General features: G+C 57.3%; 1 protein-coding gene across 2 annotated transcripts in view; it reads left to right on the forward strand.

Annotated features, from left to right (window-relative positions):
* Nucleotides 1-16,584, forward strand: part of AGPAT3 (1-acylglycerol-3-phosphate O-acyltransferase 3) — a 58,353-nt gene that overhangs the window by 20,312 nt on the left and 21,457 nt on the right. The window contains exon 1 of one of the 2 annotated variants that reach the window (XM_037043069.1): nt 7,811-8,099. The exons of the other annotated variant lie outside the window; for it this stretch is intronic. The gene's annotated coding sequence lies outside the window, so the exon portion shown is untranslated. Of the gene's footprint in view, nt 1-7,810; nt 8,100-16,584 lie in introns of those variants that run through there. 2 annotated transcript variants of the gene reach the window in all.

A 16,584-nucleotide genomic window follows, 5' to 3' on the forward strand; every position in this document is an offset into this window, starting at 1 on the left:
GAAAGCAGACACTGATTTCTCATAGTTCCTGAGGCTGGAAATCCAAGATCGAGCCACACGTGTCTGGAGAGGCCTGCCTCCTGGTTTGCAGGTGTGGCCTTCTTGCTGTGTCCCCAACAGAGTGGAAGAGACAGACAAACTCTCTGGGGGCCTCTCTTAGAAGGACACTCATCCACTGGTGGGGCTCCACCCTTGTGGTCTAGTCACCTCCCAGTGGCCCCCCTTCCAGTACCACCACGTGGGGTGTTTGGTTCCAACATAGGAACTGGGAGGCGGGACCCAACCATTCAGTCCGCAGCACGGAGTGCGGTGTCAGGGAAAGCAAGTTAGAGTCACAGAACTTCTCCTCGTGAGTCGCGTCTGAACCCCCGTGCATCCGGGGCAGACACCAGGTCCGCGGCAGCCCTGGGAGGCAGGGCAGTGGTGAAGTGGATGAGGTGACAGTGTCCCTCTGTGTGGTTTGAGATTTTTACAGCAAGAATGTATTACTTTCTACTAACTCAGAAAACCTCATTATTTCATCTTTTTAAAAACATAGTTCAAAAACTGGGGAGTGCTTTTGCTAGAAATGTTTTACTTGGGTGCAGAACAGGCAATTGGTCCACCCCAGGCAGTGGGTGGCTGCAGCGTCTGTCTCCCAGGGGGGGGAACAGGGGGCCTTTGGGGTCCTTCCTCAGCCGCCTCCGTCCATGTGGACCTGATGTGAGAAGGTAGGGAAAGAAAGCTTCTACTCCTGTCTCCTCGGAGCCCTGCTCCCACGTGTCCTTCTCCTCCCTTTGTTCACCGCAGCAGGCTCCTCTCTGGCGTTGAGGCTCAAAGCTCTGTCTTTCAGCGGAGATGAGAGAACGGCAGCTTCCAGGGCATCTGGGTTGGGTTTGACTCCTGGGCTCTGTAGGACCCAGTCCTGTTTATGGAAGAAGCTAGAGTCCTGATTCTGCCACCCACTCGCTCTGCAACTCTGGGCTGGTTGTTTAACCTCTCTGTGCCTCAGTTTCCTCACCTGTGCAATGAAGCTCCTAAGTGTGCCCCCCTCCTAAGGGTGTGGTGAAGAGTGGATGAGGTGACGGTGACTAGTATGTATCACCCTGTACAGCACTGTCAACTCTAGCTACTGTTAGAATGTCCTGCCTGAAATTCTAGAACCTGGTCTCCCTCTCCAGGAAGCTGGGGTGGATGGGGCCCACGTCGGACCTGGTGCGTCCGCTTTCAAACTGCTCTCGGAGTTCTGGGCCGCCCAGACAGCCTGCACTGCCTGCTCTCAGAGCAGCAGGAGCCCAGCACAGCCACTCAGCTGGCGGGGAGAACAGTGCTCTCTGCAGGTGGAGAAGAAGGGTGGTCTGGGGGCTCTGGAGCCCGTGCGGTGTGAACCCAGGCTCAGCACCCACGTGGTGGTGGTGGCTCCTCGCTGGCTTCTGAGCGCATCCCCAACACAGAGCCTGCTCTGTGGAAGGAAATGTGGCCGTGCTGAGTGGGAGCCTGCGGACACCATATCACACCGCACACGCCCTGCGCTGGTCCCGGCAGCCACTGCCTCACCCCCTTGTCCTGACAGGGAAACAGCCGATGTTTCCCCGCCCCTTCCTCCTTCCCTGCCCCCTCTCTCAAATAAAAAAATAAAAAAACAATAGTTTAGAAAGGAGATTTCGAAGAGTAGAGTGACATCGCTGGAGGGTTGGGCACGCCCCCGCCTAAGAAGAGGGCGCCCAGGCTGCAGTGTCCTGTGTCGATCACTCAGCCTGAAGGTGTGACAGACACTTTAGCAGTGATGGTGGTGGAAACGACAGGGAGCAGAGTGAGCTGGCTCATATGAATTTCAAGGTTCACGGCAATGGTTCAAAGAGGCTTCGCACCTGAAACTGGGTTTTGTTTGAAAGCTGCTTTCTGGGCAGGAGGCCTTTTTTGGGGATGGGTTTCAAGAAGGCGGTGCTGGTTACCGGGTCGCTGTCCGAGTGGGCGGTGCCTGTAGGTCCAAGCCCCCTGCTGATAGTTCCCAATGAGCTAAAACCCGTCTGCGGCCTGTGCCCCTTTTTGCCGTACTGGGATTTTGCTTCTTTAAGGACCACCAGGTAGCTCTGGCAGGTGCTTCAGAGCTGTGTGCACCTGTCTTCCTCACTGTCATCTACCGCCGGACTGTGACTGCCTTCAGAAGGCTGCCTGCCCATCCTCACCTGCAGAGGTGGAAAAGAACCAGTGGGTTCATGTTGTCTGAACTTGCTGGGTGCCAGAGAAACTGGTCACACGTCCCTGGGGAGCTTTATAGGCTGACCCCCAGGTCTTAGAGTGAAGCTGTCACCTCTTCATCTACCCATAGCCGGGGCATCCCCAACCCCCATGCAGCAGCAGCAGCATCCCAGGACACCTGCTGCCAGTCACACCTGTGCGTGGTCCTCCCAGCGGCCTGTGTGAACACCTCCGAGTGACTGCAAGCCAGCCAGGCAGCATCTGGAACGGAGCTCCTGACTGCGCTTCAAAGCACTTGAGACTTGGCCTCTGGCCTTCCTGGGCTCACACCTCTGCTGTTTACTTGTGTTTGGTTTGCATAGTAACCTGTTCCCCTCGTGTGTCCCAGTGTGGATTGAAAGGACATTGTATCAGCTGGTCCCTGTGAGCACCCGCCTCGCTCCTGGAGTTTCTCATTTACCCAGTGTGAGTCAAAGCAAAGAGCCTTTCCACACGGGGAGCTTCCTTTTTGTTAGTTACTTACTTCTTTGGGTATTTAAGGCTGTTTGGGTATTTATTGGGAGGGCCAACTGGCCGAGGAGTGGAATACAAACTTCCTGCCTCCAGGTGAGGGAAGTCACTTCTGCAGGTGCCCCCCTAGAGAGGGGTCCCAGCCGAACGGGACTCAGCCCTCGGTTGTGCCCCCCGGAGCAGAGTGGCCGTGAGCAGGACTGGAGAATGCTTCTCTGAGACACGCTTGGGCGGTGGACTCTGTGTCCTCTGCTTCTTCCTGGGACCAGAAGAGACAGCTCTAAAGACTCGTAACCTCTCCAAAGGCCGCTGGGAAGTACCAGGAGCTCCAGTCCAAGCGGTCAGTGGGGAGGCCGCCCTGGGCATAGGAATGAGGTGTGACGGGGGAACTCACTGTCAACAGTGAGGAGCCCAGTGAGGCCTCAGGGCCGGTGGTGGGGGGGGGGGGTTGTTGAGTGAGTGCATTCAGCAACTTTTCTTCTCCTCGAAGGTCCAGCAACGACATGTTGCTGGCATCTGAGGGTTCTCTTTGCTCCTAATGCTGAGCTCAGTCTGGGTAAACAGGCTGGTGAGATGGTGTGTTCCCAGTGGGCGGGCGGCATCTCATTAACCTAATAAAAGCAGCAGGGCTGCGTGAGGGGGTGCCTGGGACAGACGTGTTTAGCAAGTGCGGAAAGCCAGGGGCATAAAGCAGAGCAGTAACTTCCGCAGCTCCTTGCTGCCGCTCTGTGGGTTAGGCAGGACACATTTTCTTGAGGCCCAGATGTCAGGAACTGATACAGTGTTTTGGGGGAAATTGTGGGAAAGAAGGTGATTAACTGTGAGTTAACAAGAGTCCGAGGGGTGGAGAAGTGGGGACAAGCCCCAGGAAGCCCTGGCTCCTGGGAACTTCCTGGATATGTTCCTACTTAGGAAGAAGCCACAAACCATTCCAGGGGGATCTAGGTCAAACCAGCTGCACAAAGGGCAGTTAAATGCCCTGAGGCCGGTATTGGCTAAACTTGGTTTCTAAACTTGGATTGGCCAGTTATTGGTGACCCTGTGCAGAGCTTATTTGGAGCTGGCAGTGGTACCAGGAGATCAGGGCTATTGTGACCATTAAATGAATAATTTATGTCTCATATGCACCTGTCACTTAGTACGACCTTGGCATGGCCTACCTAACATCTCCCCTGCGTGTCTGGTGTGGTCTCCCCGGTCTGTCACCAGTGTGTCTCACTGGGGCTCTTGTAGCCTTTCTTAGTTTCCATGTTGCCTGCCCACCCTTTCAGACCTCAGTTTTGATGTACAAGCTGTCAGCACCCAGATCTGGGGTGTTCCCAGATGGGGTCCTCCCCGGAGGGCCAGGACCTGGGGGAGGTGAGGCTGGCAGAAAGGTGACCACACTTTCCGGGGGAACCTGCTTATACCTGGACTGCAGGCGAGCAGAGAGAACTGGCTGGGGAAAGGAGGAACTCAACAGAAGAGACAGGAGGGGCACTGGACTTGGGCTCACAGTCGGGGCTGCCCCTTCCCTGGAGGCAGGTAGAAGGGATCATAGATGTTTGTCTGGAAGCTGGAGAGACACACAGCTTGCTGCACAGCTCCTGCAGGCGCCACCATGGAACCTGTGATCCCTGGTGGCCCCTGCAGGCCCGGTGGGTGGTCCCCAAGGCAGAGCTTTTTCTCTCCCTGCTCAGGCACCTCCCCCTTCCTGCCCTCTCCTGGTCTGGAGCTTCACCGCCCTCCCCTGCTGGCTGGCTCCCGGTTTCGGGGCAGGGCTTGGGGCACTAGGCGGATGCCGTAGAAGCCGCACCTGGCTGCCTCCGGACCCGACGGCTGACAAAGGGGTCCTTTGCGGGATGAGGGGGTGTCTGTGGGACAGGAAACGAGTTTTTTTTCAGAACTGCACAGTAATGCAACTACATGTTTATCACTCACGCATCCTCATGTCTGATGGCCTCAGTAATCATACTAGTTACACAGGGATAATTAATCACACCTTGAGTTCTCTCAGTTGTGGAAGAGAGTGTGGAAATTTCATGAGAAACTTAATGAGCCTGAAGAAAAGCTTTAAGTTTTTAGAACGTGCCTGTCATGTCGCCGCTCTGGGGACACCTCCGGGAGACTCTGTCCACACACTCCCGCTGCTCTCGTCTCGTCGTCAGTGTGTCGCAGCTGCTTTTAGGCCCAGGGCAGTGATCTGGGGATAAAATGCGACATTTTCTTGTGTAATATGTTCAGGTTAGCTTTGTTCTCTCTAACTTCAATGAGGGACTGGAGACTGAAACTGAATAGGGGTCAAGGGGTGAGCTTGAAGTCGCATGCGGGGCTCTCAGGATGAGGGGACCCTCGTGGTGACAGGTCTGCGCCGTGACCAGCCAGACGAGCACACCCCGAACCCCACGGGGAGCTCCTGCTCAGCAGAAACACGGCTGGAGGAGGGTGAGCAAAACTCTCACACCAGCCTTTACTTCAACATAAATAAAACCAAGATTCCAGACCTAGGTTTGCTGAGTTTTACACAAAAAATGTGAAGAATGTAGTGAAAAGAGAACTATCTCACCATTCCTTATCATTAGTAGAGTGAAAGACAGGCCTGGGGCGTAGTTCTGGTTCTGGTCCAGCCGAGCGAGAAACCTTGGGTGCTTCTGCCACCTCTGCCAGTTCATCTCCCACGGGTGCGGCACAGGAACCATGATGTCATCATTGAGAGCTAACCATTTTTGGCATTTCCCGTGCCAGGCATTGTTTCAGGTGCTTTTCCTGTACCAATCCCCTACCTGTCACCACCCCCTCATGACATGGGTAGAGCAATGGTTGCCACTTTAAACAGCTTGGACGTGGGGGCAGGTGCGAGGGTCCGGGTGCAGCCTGTGCCCGAGGCTGCGCTGTGCGCCTTCTCCCCAGGGTGAGCACAGCAGCCTCCTGCAGTGTCACCTGGAGAGAAGGGAGTCCTCCTGTGACACACAGAGGCAGGGAGCGGTTCGGATGTGGACTGACTGTCCCTCTGTCCTCCAGCCGAGCCCCACCTCGACCAGGGAGCTCTGTGCACAGGCCCTCGTCGGTGCTCCTCAGGGTCCCAGGGTCCAGCAGGGAGCAGAGAAGAGAACCCAGCACGGCAGTGGGTGCCATGGGCTGGGTGCTGACGACAGGCCCAGAGGAGCCCCTGCGGGCGCCGCCCGGAGGCCAAGGGCCGGGAGGGGTCTGTGGCTGTCTGGGGGGTACAGCAACCCCGCAGGCCACCAACCCACTTGCCCACTGAGGGGCTGGCCTGGCTTCCACTGTGCGAACTGGCAGGAGGCGGGGGATGGGGGCAGGATGTATCTCAGAAGTATCTCAGAAGCCTGCAGTTGGGGAGGTGGCAGCTGGGGGGCGGGCCATGACCTGGTTGCCATTGCAGATGGGTCTTTCTGGCTACCTTGAGGAGGAGAGGGGCTGGCATCCTGAAGTACTGGGGGTGTCAGCAAACAGCCTACCCAGAGGAAGGCAGGGCCACCCCAGTTCCAGAAGGTCCTCACCAATAAGGACCTTCTAAATGAGAACTGGCCCCAGGGCAAAGGTCTAGCCCAGGTGCTGCCATTCAAGCCAAGGGCACCTGCTGCTCTTCATGGGTACCTGAGAGACAGAGACCCCTGCGCTCAGTGATGGGCTTTACTACCTCGGGGCCCAGCGTCCTGAGGCTCAGATGCTTGGAGGGCCACCCCGCCCCCACCCAGGGTTCCTTTAGGCTGTGCCTGTTGGCTTGGGAGGGTCATTGTGCAGATGTGGAGCACCTGGCAGCTTTCTGAGAGAGGGGGCTTCTTGTCTTTCACCGTTTATTAGAAAGGCAGGGGTGCCGATACTCAGCCGGCGAGCAGCTTGGTTCTCAGGCCCTGGGTGGCGGGGGGGGGTGGGGGTGGGGTGGTGAGCACCGGCCTTGGGTCCAGGCGAGCACGCACAGCCGTCTACGCGCTGCTCCTCCCAGTCAGCACCTCCTCCAGCCATTCTGGGGATTAAGGAGGTGGAAGATGCTGTAGCCAGCAAGATGCTGCTCAGAGCAAAGCCCCTTCCTGGGGGCTAAGCTCAGGAGTGATGACCCGCCTTCCATCCTGACTGCTTCTCGGACCACAGGCCAGAATGTCAGTTGTGGCCGGATGCCTCTAAAGGGATCTGACAGTCACTGCCCAGAGGCCGCAAGCCCAGTGGCCCAGGTCACACCACAGGCCCCTGGTGGAGCCCAGCGGCAGGGCGGGCTTTTCCCGCCAGGGGCCCTGCCACCAGCAGGACGCAGGAGCAGGGGGCTGGAGTGGGCTCGGCCAGGCAGGGTGGGGGCAGCGGGGCCATCACCTGTTTGGGAGTGGGTCTTTCGTGTCTTGTGCCCGGAAAGATGCACAAGGCAGCGACTTCCCTGTCACCTCAGTACAGCATGAGGACCCCTAAGGAAGGGGTGTGGCCAGAGAAGCCTTGAGGTGCTCTCCCAATAAATCTCTCTCTTCCTGTTCTTCATGTCTCTCTTGGGGCCCTCCTGCACAGGGAGCAGGTTTCCAGGGGGACACTTCTGTCCCTGCACCACTTTATCACATCTCAGGTCTCTCGTGCAGATTCAGTCTCAGGGTGGGGAGACGTGAGAGACAGCCAACCTTTGCCCATCTGCCGTCCACTCGTCCAATCTGTTTAGCCCCATTTTCCAGGGAATAGGAGGACTGACTCCTCCCAGAGTTCTCCACAGGGCAGTGACCAGAGCGGTCATCACCAGGTCTGGTCTTGGAACTGGGTTTTGCCTATGGCCTCTGGGATGTGGGGCTTGGCAGCCCTGCTCTGGGTAGGGGACCTGCTTGTCCCAGAGAGAGGGTGACCATCACTTGGAGGCCTTTCAGGGGTTTCCCAGCCTGAGGCTAAGACTGGGGTTCCCCTCACTGGCTCACCCCATGGGTACTGTAGGGTTGTAGTGCTCTCGGGGTTTCTGGCAGCTTCTGGGTCTGAGGACCAGGGTCAGGTGCTGGGGCGGGGCCCTCTGACCTGCGTCCTCTCTAAGCCCTGTGATGCCACCTGTTTACAGCAGCTCCCAGTGAAAGCTGCTTATTGGATTAGTGGGTGCCCAGCACCCCACAGGGGCTGAGGAGAGGCCCTGCTTTCATTTGATTTGGCTTCCAAGACAGGCAGGGTGCTTCTGGGTCAGAAGCAGTACCCCAGAAGTGCGTGTTGCCCTCTTTCCGCTGAGCTCTTAGCAGCGAGGCCCATCCAGTGTGGGTGATGTGGGCCTGGCCATAGTCCCTCTCCTCATCCTCCGGCTGAGGTGACACCCATTCATACCACCGGTGTCCTCACCAACGCACAGAAGCGCACGGGACAAAGGCTGTGAAGATGCTGGTCAGCTACTCTACCTGCCTGTTCTCAGGGGTTTGTGCCGCCCTGGTGGCTGTGGCTTTGGCTTATTACTTGTACTGGTGAGCATGGCTGGCGCCTGGTCTGGGCCATCCTGGGGGAGGGGCCCCCAGTGCTGTGGTTTGTCCCCCTCTGTCCCCGCAGGTCCACAAGCTCTCAGTCCCCACCTGCGGGAGGGGGACTCCATGGCAGGTGGGGAAGACGGCCACTTCTGGAGCATGGCTCATGTGGTTCCCATGTCATGAGGGTCTCTGGGGGATGATCCTGGCCCTCCGTGAGTGCTTTTTTTGTAAAGAACACTCCTGAAGAAGGTCACTGGGTGCTGGGTGAATGTCAGAGGAAAATCCCTGCACCCAGCACTCCTCATCTCTGTCACCTCCCAGCTCACGGCTTCCCCAGGGTGGGTGCAGCTGGGGCTGCTGACCCACACAATCTGTCAAGTGAACAGACAGCAGGTTGCTTCCATCGTGCCCACAGGAAATGAGGCCGTTTATAGGGAGTTGCCGGTGCCCCTCTGCAGCAGCCGTGATCAGAGCGCATGCAGCTCTTGCTGTGAGCATATGCGGGGCACTGGCTGGGTGCCCTAGACCATGTGGGCCTGGAGGCTGGGGGCTCAGTTCGATGGTAAGTGGGGTGTATGTGCTCTGAGCCCCGCACATGCTCTGTTGTGGAGTGGGGTGTCGGCCCTGTCTGTGCATGTGACAGCCTATGTTCACCTGTAGGTACAGACGGCCCCATAGGGCTGGTGCCCACCTGACCGTGGCCATTGTCAGGGAGGCTGTGGGGAAGCCCTGAGCCCCAAGGCTTGGGCATCATTGTTGGCTGGAGCTGGAGAGCGAGTGGGCGGGTGGTCTCTGCGCAGAGAGAGGGGCAGCAGCTCTGGGCTGGTCCGCCCTGACTTGTTCTGTTCGCCTCCCACGCATTGGGGTGGGGCAGGGACTCCAGCTACCCCCCCCCCCCCCGACGTGGAGGCTTTCTCTTCTCTAGATCTGATTAGTGCTTTTGGTGACACTGAGGGTGCTCTGAGAGGCCAGGACACCAGGTGGGTGGGGCGTGCCCACTAGCTCCAGGCCCCTGAGACCCCCACCAGCCCCCCGGGCCTCAATGGCCCTTTCCTGCTGCCGAGCCCCCTTCCTCCTGTACTCTAGTCATTTACTTCTTAGGGCGAAGTTATTCCCCTGAGGTATTTGCATCTTAGGTGCTATGTTAAAATGATACACTACACAAAGAGAATTACACAGACCCAAAGATAAGTAGGTAAATGTGGGAGTTAGAGGAGGAATTAGTCCAGGTCCGGAGAGGAAGACTTGACCCCTTGGTATTGACCCCTGTGAGTAGGGGGCAGGGTCCTTGTTGGTAAGGAAGTCCCCAGGTCCCCATGGGAGGAGCAGCCCTTTGTCAAACTGTGGGGTACTTTTGAGAGTAAAGGATCATCGACTCAGGTGCGCGGCACCAGGGCCCACAGGTAGCCGCCCTTGTGGGCCGTCCTCCGGTGGGAGGCAGGTGTGTCAGCAGCGAGGGGTCACTCCTGGGCCACCCCCTGTCTTCGGTGGCCAGTCGAGGCAGGGAGAGGCAGAGCAGCTTGAGGGTGTCCTGGCACTGGCCAGAGGTGGCTGGACCCCAACTGGGGCAGGCAGGCCAGGGCAGGGGTGTGCTGCCCTCCCAGTCTCTCCTCAGCCGCTTCCTTCCGGCTCTTGTCCAGGCCGCTGAGTAATCCTTGATCTGCAAATGGGGAGAGACCCTGTTCAGAGAGCCTTCTCAGAGTGAGCTGTGGTCTGGCCAGAGGAGCCAGGCGGCCCGGCTCCACCCTTCTGCGTCCCGTCCTCATTCCCAACCTCAGAGTGGAGGGAACATCGAGGTTTCGGGGCTGCAGAACTGTCTCCTCCCCAGTTGGGACTGGATGTAGGTGCTGCCTTCTGAGCTGCCACGCCTGCCTATAACCGGTGTCCTAGCTGGCACTTGTCAGAGTTGGCATGGCCAATGGGAGGGCAGTCCCCACCCCACCTTACAGGCCCCCCGCCTGACCGGCACTGACCCACAGTTCGCTGCACAGGCTCAGCTCTGCTCCACCATCCTGGTCCCATGAGGTGCTCCATTCTCCTGAAGGTGCTGCCACCACTTCGTAGACTTGTCTGCACTCCCCGGAGGGGTTCATGGCTCCACTGGGGTGCTCGGCTCCCACTGATGGGGACAGTGTAGAGAGTCTTCAGGAAAGACAGCTTCTCTGGTGGGTTCCCGATGACCACAGCTGTGGTACTGCCACCCATGGCTGTGTCCTGTCCGTGTCTCCCCAGCAAGGACTCTCTTCCTCCTGCCTCACGTGAACCTGTCACCAGCAAAGGGCTGGGGTGCAGGGCGGCTCTCTGAGGGGCCGTCTGACCAAGCTGCAAGGTCACAGGAGGTGTCACACGGAGCTTCTGGCTAGCCAGGGAGGGCTGGTGGTCTCAGCCTCACTCCTGGAGGTCCCTGCAACTGCCACCTCTGGGCACAGTGGCCAGGAACAGAGCCATGCTCTTCTCAGTGAGCCATGCATCAGATTTGGTATAAGATTCCAGGACCACCTATGACATGTAAGACAATGGTGTTTCAAAGCCCCAGCTACTCAGGCAGCATCCCTTGCAGGTCACTTTTCTTTTTATTCAGCGACGTCTTTCAGTTGCTGCTTTCAGATGTGGCACCATGACAAGATTCATTATGAAATGCACGCTGGGCTATAGCATCACAACGTGCATCTTTGAATTGTTGAGCAACAGTGAGGTTAGCGCAACCTGCCCACCCACATGCTGCCTGGCGTGGCCCCAGAGCCCTGTCCCACCCACTGTGGCGGCCCCGTCCTGCCACCCAGGGGTGGGGTGGCGTGGCTCAGAGGACGCCCTGAGTGGGAATGCATTCTCATCATCTTGGCTCAGTCAGTAGGCCTGTTATTGGAATGTATGTCACAATTTGAAAACATTAGTCTAATGGGAGGCAGTTATGTGGGAAGAAGGAAAGCCGAGCCCAGAGAGAACTGTAATTCCGGGTGTATGTCCCCCACGGGGACTGGACAGAGTGCCAGGCGCCTCAGGCACTGTGGCCGCGAGTGGCCCTCCTGGGTTACAACTTTGCAACAGCAGTGCCAAATGCGAGAGGGAGAACTTGGAGTTTCCATGCCAATTAGAAGGAATTAAAAATTGAAAGCAATTAAAAATTTTTAATGTTGCAAAAGTATTCCTAAGCCGGTGGCGTTTTTCAGATAAAAGATGCTGTGTGTTTTTGAAAGGCTGACTTGGCCGTCGGACCTGTGTGCTGGCCTCTCAGGCACTGCAGTGCCCCTTTTTCTGAATCCACTTCAGGAGCCAGCAAGTGCGAAGTTTTTAGTGTCATTTAATCTAGAAATCACTAAAACTAGTGCAACAGATAATCCCCCTCGCAGTGGCAGAGCCAGCGTGCCCACCTCGGTAGCGTTCCGGTGCCTTTCAGCGTCCCGCCTTCTGCCTCCTTCCTCCCCCGCCGCCCTGCAAGCAGGCCTCGAGAGCCTTCCCCAGGGGATGGCACTTCCACAGACTCGCCACTTTGCTTGGTGGCAGAGGGCTGGCCTAATAGAAAGAGCCATTTCATCAGAAGACACAGCTGTAGAGTGAGGAGAGCAGCTGGAATCAGTGGCCACCCTGTGTGACAGGCCACGCCGGAGCCACTGGCAGAGGACAAGCCTTGGTGCTGCCCGTGGCCCATGGGCGGGCCCACTGACCTGGGCTCAGAAACGACTCCCCAGTGACGGTGCTGGGGTGGTCTCACCCGTAGCTGCTCTTAATAACTCCTCAAAGCCATTTTTAACATCAAGGGTGACTTTAAAAAAATACATTTTTTTTCTAATTACATAAGTAATAATTGTTTCATGCCAAAAAAACTTAAAGGAACAGCAGAAAAGTTTCCCAAGAAGTCCATGTTATTTCATTACCAGAGATTTCCCCCACGGCATTTTGGTCAGTCTGTCCCTGGCACGTGTGATTTATCGTGGTGCGTGTCTCCCGATCAGCCAGCCGTGCAGTGCGTGCGGCGAACTCACTGTCGCTGAGTTCTCTGCAAGGCTCAGTTCTGAGGGACAAATGCACCTAGGAAGGCTCGCTGTCTCGACGGGCCTGCTCTTGTGCCTCTGGTTTTCGGTACCGCCCAAAACTAAGCAAGAGTCCTCAAACTTTCACCTTCCTCCCCGTCCCCCAGTTTCCATGGGGTTCCTTCACGTTGCACCTCGGGGCTGAAGGATGGGCCCCTAAAGGTTTGTTGGACTGTGCCGGGCTGGTTGCTGGGCAGAAAGGCCTTTCCTGGGGGCTCTCACTTCCCCGTGTCTCTCTCGGCTGACAGCAAGAGTGAACTTGCCCTCTGCTGTGCACCTAGATCTCGGGGCACGTGTTACTCACAGCATTTCAGGGCTCGTGGGGCGTCTTCCGAGTTACAAAGGGATCTGAGCTCACAGTGCCACCTGGAAACTTCCAGAACCCATGGGCGCGTGCGGTCTCCGCTAATCCAGTTTGACCTGGAGGGCTGGGTGGGTGGGTTTCTGGGGACAGGGACGCTGAGGCTCAGGTTGGGTGACTGGCCCTCGGTAGGCAGATTCTGTGGTGGGCAGCCCTAGGGCTGTTAGGGAGGGACATGGACATCCGTGTGTGCAGGGTGACCTTGGCCAGTTCCTTCACAGAAATGGAATGGAACACTGCGTGAGGTGGCGCAGATACCACGTGCCCTGGGTGACGCCAGCGCTGCCGTGGCTGTCACTGTGGAGTCCGTGGGGTCTCGCATTGTGAATTTGTTGGTATTGAGTGGATATTGGGGGGCTGCTCACTCACCACCGTTTCTCAAAGTGCCAGGCGCTGTCCCCGGTAGCAGGAACATGGAGGCCATGAAAGTTGTCTCTGAAAGGCTGGGTCGCACTTCACAGTTCTTCCTGGAGACACCCCCTCCCCTGGGGTGTCTGTGGGTGCCAGTGCGACACTCTCTAAGTATTGGGGTTGGGACCAAGTGCCCTGTGCTCATTTCCCAGTGGGGAGAGAGGATATATAACGAATAGCTTCTCTTATTAATCCTGCTGAGCTGTTCTCAATGGCCCAGAAGGAGGAAGAAAATCCAGGCCGGGAGGGCGGATGCCTAGCCAATGGTCAGGGACCTTCCCCACCCCCCATGGGGCCATGCCTGCAGTGGTCAGCCCTCGGGGTGGCTCCTGTAGTTTCAGGTCCCTGAGCCGCCCAGCCCCCCTAGCCTGGACTTTCCACCTTCATCTGGGGTGGGCGGCATGGCCTGCAGAAGAGCTGTTTGGAGGGGAAAACAAGGGCAGAGCCAAGGTCCTGCCAGCTGGCAGGTTTCCGTGTCCGTGGGGCAGCGGTAGCAGCTCACCACCTACTGAACACCGTAGCTGTCCAGTAGAGCAGGGTTCTCTTTGAGACCAAGCTCAAGAGCACAGCAGGGGCGAAGGTTTCTGTGTTGTGATGTGTGACAGCTACACCCCCACCACCCTGCCCCGAGATCAACACCCTCGGAGATTGAGCACCTTGTGAGCATTAACTGGCTGAGCCCAGGGACCCCCAGGGGGCTGGCCAGGCTGCTCGGAGAAGGAGGCCTGCATGGAGTTTGAACCTTGACTTTCCCTGTCTTCCACACACCCTATTTTTCTGTTGACCTCAGCGCCAAGTCTGAAAGTACGCTTGCAGCACAGTCCCTAACATTTCACCCACTTGGCAGACTGCTGTCCCCAGTTCGCTCCTGTGACCAGATGCCCCAGAGCTGTGCTTAGAAACGCAGGCACAGGAAGGCCCCTTGCAGCTCTCCCGCCCACGGGCATTTTTATGGGATATTTTTATGCTCCGGAGGCTCATGCGGAGTGGCCTGGGCTATCCCTGCATCCTGCTGGCTGAGTCCCCCAAGGGAAGGAGGTAGGGGGCTGGGGTCTAGCTGTCCTCTCTGCTCACCCTGCAGGGTCGCTGGGGTGGGGGAGGAGGGGCAGGACAGCGGGCAGCTGGGCTGCTGTGGATCCCTTTGACTTTCAGGCTAGGCCACTGTGGGCACAGCTCCTGAAGGAAGGTGGATGTCCTCCCTGTGCCAGTTCCCTGAAAGGGGCACAGAAGGCTTGTTCTTTTCGGGGGCCAGAGCACCTCTCTGATTCCTTCTCTTCTAACATCTCTGGGCCTCCATGGGGAGATAGCTGGGGACATTTTCCAAACCACAGCTGGGCCAGGGGCTGCAGTAGGACCGTGAAGGGACATGTGGGGGCTCTTCCACAGCCACGAGCAGAGGCCAAGGGCGGGCATTTGAAACCCAGTAAGTTTATTCCGTTTTGAATAGCTAACTTTTCAAAAATCTACGTCAAATTTTTAAAAAGTTTTATTTATTCATTTGTAGAGAGAGAGTTGATGGGGGAAGAGAGAGAGAGAGAGAGAAACATCGATTTGTTGTTCTACTTAGTGATGGACTCCCTGGTTGCGTCTTGCGTGTGCCCTGACCGAGGTCAAGCCCCAGCCTTGGTGTGTCTGGATGACACTGTAATCAACTCGGCTACCCGGCCAGGGCAAACTCTGTTAAGTGTGTGAATCACAATGCCTCTTTAATGTCAAATGTGACATTTTTATCTTTGTAAGTGGCTCTGTCCATCCTTTAGAGCTTGTGCTCTCGTTGTAGAGGATGAGAACACATCCTTTAAGGCTTACGTGTTCTCCAGTTTGTACAGGAGACGCCTCCCAGGACTACCCTGGGTGGGTGTGGAGGAAAAGCCTGCAGGAGGGTGAGACCGCACCTGCAGCTCTGGGACCCACACTCTCCCAGCCATGCGGCCCCCACTTGACCATGGCCGTATCAGCTGGACCCCCTTTAGCAGCATCCTGAATCCGACCCAGGACCCTAGGGCTCAGCCACTCTCTGCAGGTGCTTCCTGGCCCCACCTTCCTTGTCCTGGGACTGCAGGTCTCTGGTGGGACCAAGGAAAGGCATGAACTTGCATTTTGTCTGGTTTACCCTGTGGTAAGGCGGGTGTGATAGGCTCTCTGTATTCCCAAGAGGGAGCCAGGAACCCCACGCACCTCGTTAAATTTAAAATACATCATACCTGCCAAAAAGTGCATCAGCCACCAACTGACTGATAACTGTAGAGCAGACTCCCGTCTGCTTCTCAGTAAAATGTCCTTCTCACAGTGGGTGCTTCGTTGTCACAAAGTTCGGTCCCGGCCACATTAGCTGTGACTATTTTTGTGTGCATGCATGTGTGCACAATGTGTGCATGTGTGAGTGGGTGTGCAGGTGTGTATGTTCTGGAATGTGGCCCCCACAACCTGCCCCCTTAGAGAGCTCTCCAGTGCTGTGGCACTGCCAGCCTCCGTGCTGTGTCCTGCAAGCCCAGTGGCTCGTCACAGCTCTATTGTGCAGTCATCAGGCCCCAGGGGCTTTGCACACCCCTCCCACCTCCCACCTCCCACCTCCCCCCCCCCCCCCGCAAACACCACCCANCCCCCCCCCCCCCCCCCCCCCCCCCCCCCCCCCCCCCGCAAACACCACCCCTGCTCAAGCCAGTAAAACCATCAGAACAACCTTGAAAAGACCGAAGATTCTGGGGCTCAGAGAGTTGGGGTAGGTATGGAGTGAGGGATCCCTGGAGGGCACCATGGCTTCTGCAGCCCTGGGGTTCTGCCCAGGCCCCCACTGTCTGGAGAGCGGAGTAAGCCTTGTACCTTCCGACCAGGGTTCCTCTGCAGTTTTCACGGTGGGAACAGAGCCAGTCCCGTCATTGACCTGAGTGGCGCCTACTTCCCCTCAGACAGTGGCCAGGGAGCCAGTGTCTCGCTTCCTCCTGTAGGCGTCTGGGGCCCCGGGGACACTTTCCTCCACGCAGCTCCTCCAGCAGGCTGTGGTTGGGATGATGCTGGCTGCCTGGGCTCCCAGGCACCCAGAACTGTGTGTCTGCCCTCTGTCACCTGGAGTCACCCTGCATGTCTGTCTCCAGTGAGAAGGACCGGCAGTTTTGAGAAGGACCGGCAGTTTCCCGCTTACTGGGGCCAGTGCCACTTCCTCCTCCGGGCCTGGTCAGGCTCCCGCCCAGCAGACCGGCCCGCAGTGCGTCTGACGGGGCTTCGAGGTTCTTGGACGAGCTGGTTGGGTAAAGTGCTCCATGGGCTGTCCTGTGACATTGTTCTTTCAGGAAACTGTTACTGCGTTGGCTCCTAATGACATGCGAGTAGTATGAGATTAAGGAGTCCTGCTGCCACTTGTCACAAATGTACATGTCGTAGGTGCGAGTCCTCTGTCCAGCAAACTCTGTTACACGCCGGGGCCATGAGGATGACAGTAACAGCAGAGACAGTGTGCCACGGGGGGGTGTGGGCTGCAGGTGACAGGAATGGTGGTCTAAAGACTTGACTCTTGTCCTCTGCCTCTTGAAGTGGCAGCTGCTGGCATGGTTTCTGCTCTTAGGAAAGCCGACACCTTGCTGGGAGCCCCCACAGACTCCTGCGTGATATCCCACTGCCTGGAACTGGGCCATGTGCTTCTCCCTGGGTCAGTCTCTGGAAGAGGTGTTGGCATCCTCATCAT

This window comes from Sturnira hondurensis, unplaced genomic scaffold (assembly GCF_014824575.4).
Source record: "Sturnira hondurensis isolate 20B ecotype Veracruz unplaced genomic scaffold, ASM1482457v3 Scaffold0003874, whole genome shotgun sequence".
In the NCBI taxonomy this organism is placed as follows: domain Eukaryota; kingdom Metazoa; phylum Chordata; class Mammalia; order Chiroptera; family Phyllostomidae; genus Sturnira; species Sturnira hondurensis.